Raw genomic sequence first — 6,281 nt, 5'->3', positions numbered from 1 at the left:
GACCATGCCAGTGAAGGAGGATGGCACCAGGCAGGGAGCTCTGGCCCAGGGCCATTAAGGCTGGCCATACATTATATCATTTTCTTGTACAATTTTCCTTTAGATTTACCAAAACAATAAATAAGAGGTCAAACCTAAACACTTTTAATTTGTATTCAATCAAGCAGGCTCTTGAACTACATAGATGAATCTAAAGGAAATGGAAGAAAATTCTATAATGTATGGTCAGCTTAAGACATGGCCTTGTTTGCTTCTGTTGAATGTTTACATAATAGATTACCTAGAATTTGCATTTTTGTGAATAGTTTACTGTAGCATGTTTGCACTTAAAGTGAATATTTTAATAGTATGTAAATATGTAAATAGAACAAATTTATTTTCTATATGTAAAATAAATAATACAATAAAAAAGTTAAATAAAATACTGTCTCTGTCTTGCTTTTAATGCATACTGGATATAATGTTGATGTGCATTGTGGGGTTGATTTACTAAAATTGTGCAAAATCTGGTGCAGCTGCGCATTGTAGCTTCTAAATTCAGCTTGTTCAATTAACCTCCCTGGCGGTATGATTCTGTCAGGAATTCTGTACCAAAAGCGGTACAATTGTTTTCATGGAAATTTGGCGTTATGTATTATAGGCCTACAATTCTTAGTAATTACTGACTTAAACCTGACCAAAACAAGACTCTAGTAGACATCCCAGATGTGATAAATTTGAAACACAAACAAGTGAATTATAATCGAATCAATAATATTATTTTATTATTTAATATATAATATATATAATAAAATTATATTATTGATTAGGTTATAATTCATGCATTATACAGTAAAACCTTGGATTGTGAGCATAATTCGTTCCGGAAACATGCTTGTAGTCCAAAGCACTCTTATATCAAAGCGAATTTCCCCATAAGAAATAATGGAAACTCAGATGATTCGTTCCACAACCATTTATTCATAAGTCCTTCAGTTTATAGTCTATATAAAAAGATTATAGCAATGTGATAGGTTGTGTAACCATAAAATGTCCATCCACAAATAGCTGCTTCCATAAGGGGATTAGAAGCAAAATCCAGCAGGAGCTACAGAGTATAAAAGAGAAGAGAAGCGCCTCTAAGTGTAGCAATATGGTTCCATTTAATGTAGGTACAACATTTAGCAACTCACATGGTTGATGAATAAAACAGGCACATCTAAGTATGCAGGCATCTGGGGTAAAGCTGTCCACATAGACTATCTTCTGCACCGCCGGCTGCCAGTCTGTAATCCTGATCGGGAAGACCACCCTGTAGTAAAGCGATCTGAAAGTGAGGGGCAGCGTGGAAGGGATGATGTTGATGGCGGTGTGGAGGACGGTCTATGTGGACAGCTTTACCCCGGATGCCTGCATCCTTAGATGTGCCTGTTCCAATCATCAGCCATGTGAGTTGCTAAATGTTGAACCTTCATTAAATTTAACCATATTGCTACACTTAGAGGCGCCTCTCTTCTCTTTTATACTTAGCTGTGACTTAAGACTACTTGTATATCAAGACATTGCTTGTATATCAAGTCAAAATTTATTTGAAAATTTTGCTTGTCTTGCAAAGTGCTCTTAAACCAAGTTACTCTCAAACCAAGGTTTTACTGTATATTATATATAGATATATATATATATATATATATATATATATATATACACACACACACACATATATATATATATATATATATATATATATATATATATAATATATAACGCATGAATTATAATTGAATCAATAATATAATTTTATATATATATATATATATATGCATATATATATATATATACATATATATATATATATATATATATATATATACACACATACATATACACATACATATATATATATATATATATATATATATATATATACCGGTATATATATATATATATATATATATATATATACATATATATATATATATAATATAAAATGTGTTTTGTGCAACGTTTTTTTTGTTTTTCTTTGAATTTCCCTCCCTAGTTCCGCTCCCATGCAGCATTGCTGCTGCAGGGAACGGAACTAGGAAGTGATCACACCGACGGAAGATGGAGGAGCGGCGGGACTCTCGGCTGGCGATCTCAGCAATGAGAGATCATCGCTGGATCGCCAGGAGAAGGTAAGAGAACACCGCTGCGCTCTCTGCACATCTACCCCGAGCGTGACTCGGGGTTACCGATCCTGCAATGAAAAATCCACCCCGAGTCACGCTCGGGATTACCGCCAAGGTGGTTAAGTTTTGACAAAAAAAAAAAAAATAGAAGCTTATTGGTTTCAATACTGCACGAGATTTTGCACTCTTCAGTTTTAGTAAATCAACCCCTGTGAGGTTATCACTAGGTCACAGCTTTGCTTCACGTATAATATTTGGTTAAAGTGGTTCTAATTGCATTCCCTGCATTAAAGTGTTTGTTGCCCTGTATTCCTAATATGTCCTTGCTGTACCATCTACTTACATAGTAGGTGAGGTTGAATAAAGACAATAGTCCATCCAGTTTAACCTGTGTAGGTGTGTGCGGCTGTAATCATCTCACATACCCCTGAATGTTCTGATCCTTGAGATGTACATCTAAGAGTCTTTTGAAAGCCACCATACTTCCCGCAGAAACCACCTCTTGTGGTAGAGAATTCCACAATCTTGTAGCCCTAACAGTAAAGAACCCCCCACGTTGCCTGAGGTTAAAACGCTTCTCCTCTAATCGCATTGTATGCCCTCGAGTCCTCATGCAATCCCTTCGACTGAATAGCTTTTTTTTTAAGCTGAGATCCCCATTGAGATATTTATAAATTGCTATCATGTCCCCCCTCAGGCGTCTCTTCTCCAGGGAGAATAATTCATGCAGACGCTCTTCATAATTAAGGTCCTCCAATCCCCTAATCAGTTTAGTTGCTCTCCTCTGGACTCTCTCCAGCTCCAACACATCCCTCCTGAGGACTGGCGACCAGAACTGGACAGAATTCTCCAGATGCGGTCGGACCAGAGTTTTATAAAGTGGAAGGATTATAGTCTTATCTCTGGAATACATCCCTTTCTTTATGCATGCTAATATTCTGCTGGCTTTGGCAGCTGCCGCTTGACATTGCATGCTGTTGCCTAATCTATCATCAATCAAGACTCCCAGATCCTTCTCCATTTTTTATTCCCCCAAGGGTTCCCCTCCTAACGTGTATTGTGCTTTTATGTTTCTAGTCCCCAAGTGAAAAACCTTACACTTCTCCACATTAAACCTCATTTGCCATGTCGTTGCCCACTCCGTTATTTTGTCCAGGTCATTCTGTAGGATATCTGCTTCATGCTGTGCAGTTATTGCCCTGCCCAATTTTGTGTCATTTGCAAAAACTGATAACGAACTACTGACCCCGACCTCAATGCTGTTTATGAATAAATTGAACAAGGTTGGTCCCAGGACTGAGCCTTGGGGGACCCCGCTTACCACCTCAGACCAGTCTGAGTATGCGCTGTTTATTACCACCCTTTGGACACGCCCTTTTTGCCAGTTCCGTATCCAAGAGCAAACCCTGCTGTCGATACCTGCAGACCTTATTTTATAAATTAAGCGCTTGTGGGGAACTGTATCAAACGCCTTAGCGAAATCCAGGTACACCACATCCACTGGTCTGCCCCTATCTAGCTCACAGAGAAAGAATCCTGTTTTCTTTGTATTGCTTCCTTTGTGTAAAATATCTGGTGTTCCTGCTAGTCCCCTTTGCTTTCCTTTTAAAAACTGACCACACTAACCAGGGGAGCACACCGTGGTCAGTTCTCTAGCTATGCTAGGAACTCAGTGTACTAGCCTGACATGCCCCAGCTGCACAGCCTGTCACTGGTAAGCTCAGCGTACTACAGCTGAGAATAGAGGGAATGTGATCACTTATAAAAAAAGGGAAAAAGTATTTATAATGCTTTTTTTATATCTATACAAAAAATGTTTTGCCTTTCATTTCAATTAATTAACTGTTTTACAAGGTGATTGTTTGCCTAAACACTTACCGGACTCCTTTTCCAGCTCCAGTGCCGCCCCAGCTCCTTCTCTTCCGGGTCTCAAAGGAGACACTGAGGGCTGCGGGAACCATAGGTTCCTGCTGCAGTCAGTCAAACCCCTGTAATGAGGGAGCTGAGCATGGCTTGTAAGTGCTGTGTATGTCTACGGATGCACACCACCCAGCTCAAGAGCACGGGCACGGGTGCTCCCTTAGCACCTGGCTTGCTTAGGTGACACTCAGGAGGGGGGAGAAGCAGATAGCCCTGGAAGGGGACCACCAAAAGAGGATGTAAGGGACTGCTCTGTGCAATATTGAGGCACAAAGCAAGTATAACATCTTTTTTTATTTTAAGAAAAAAAATGGCCTTTAATATTACTTTAAGGTCTTTATAGTGAGAAAATGTAGGCACTGTTAAAGTTGATCTTAAAATGCCAATTTAAAGGAATTTTATGCCTTCTTCTTTTCATCTTGTGTTTTTCAGCTGCATAAGATGTGTTTTCTTAATGTAGTTTTATAGTGTCATTTGTTACCCTGTAAGCACAGCCTAAAGTAGAGTAAATCCTCACATTCCAGCGTAAAACATTTCTGTTTGTGTTCAAACAATGGGCATGGCACAGCACAGGTTAATACATTACCTCTGTCTGTAGTCTGAGAACTGACACTTCCTGTGAAGAAACTATATATCCCACAAACCCTGGGTCTCTCACTCTAACACTGGTGCAGGTGCAGTAATTAGATCTGACACAGCCACAAACAGGCAATGCATTTATATAGAAAATTACCATGCTGGAAGAGAAGTGCTTTCATCACATTAGCACTCCCACATTTGTGATTAAACTGAAATGGCGAAGCATAAATTGGATGCTGCATAACCTGGAAACAAAGTTGCCTGTATCTTTAGTGAATAGGGACAAGCTAGGTGAATGAATACATGGACATAGGGGAATCAATAAGCCATGTCACTACAAACTGCAGACACAACATCATTACAAGTTAATGCAAACAAATAACACAGGAAATAAAAATCACACTAATGCCTAGTTTAAACAGCAAAAAAACATTTGAAATTGTGCAACACCTTTGATAGCTTTCATACTGCCTTTGAGAAAGCTCAGAAGTCTTTATCTGTGGGTTTGTTCAAGGTTGGTGATCCAAGCACTGAAGAGGTTCAGCCTGACATCCCTGCAGCTAGCATCTTTAGAAGGCGAGCTCAGCAATGGCAACCCTCATGTTTCTTTCATGATGGATACCTTTTAGGGGTAACATCTTACCCACGAAGATGTAATTGGTGACGAAATGCGTTGAGAGATGCCTGGAGGTGACAACGCCATTCACGCCTAGCTGATACCCAGCGATAGTGTATGAGTCAATAGCTTGCTGGATCCTATATTACTAATATACATGCTGTAAACAAACTGTGCTAAGATAATTGTTGCCACCACTTTTTACTAAAGCTCTTGACCATTTGATATGGCAGTATTTTTTCTTTAATATTTACAAGTCACTCAATGGGACCCATTGTCCACTGACGGCAGCTGGATGATCAGCTGTTGATGCTAGATTTCTGGGAGTGTTTGGCCATTTTAACTTACAGCCCTGCATATCTGGTAAAAGGCGTGTGTTGCTGGTGATTGACTCCTTTATCTGTGTACACTGCACTTTCTGGATGGATTAGTTTATTTCATCTATGGACTATTTACCATTTATGCACTTTTCAATTTTGTCTTTCTGATTTTTGCTGGTTATCAGTTGACTACTTGCAAATTTGCAAAGTATATTCACATTCACATGCTTGTACTTTAATATTTGTTTTTTTTTTTTTATGTTATTCGTCTCTTTACAGTGTATATGACGTTTTTTAAGGAGGTACTTTTTGCACCTTATTTGCACATTTATATTCTAAAAATTTTTTTTCGCATATTCACATTTACATATGTTTTTTTTTTTTATTTGAAATGATGGATAAACATAGGGTAAGTCAGATGGCTTCAGCCATAACAGTAAAAGTGGCAGTCAACAATATTTAACATTATGATACAATTATTGGGTACACTGAATAAGCAATAAGCAGTGTGGTATTCCAGGGATTAATGAAAGTGGTTGTAAAAGTTGAAGGTGTTTTTTTACCATGCATTTTATGCATGAAGGTAAAAAACTTTCATTATGCAGCTTCCTCCATAGCCCCCCCCCCCCGCCAATTCTTAACCAAGCTCATTCCAGCAATGTGCGCGAGAGTGTCTGCTGTCTTGGGTCTCTGCCTTCT

This window comes from Pelophylax lessonae (genome assembly GCF_965119305.1).
Source record: "Pelophylax lessonae genome assembly, chromosome: 2".
Classification (NCBI taxonomy): domain Eukaryota; kingdom Metazoa; phylum Chordata; class Amphibia; order Anura; family Ranidae; genus Pelophylax; species Pelophylax lessonae.
This window is presented reverse-complemented; position numbering follows the sequence as displayed.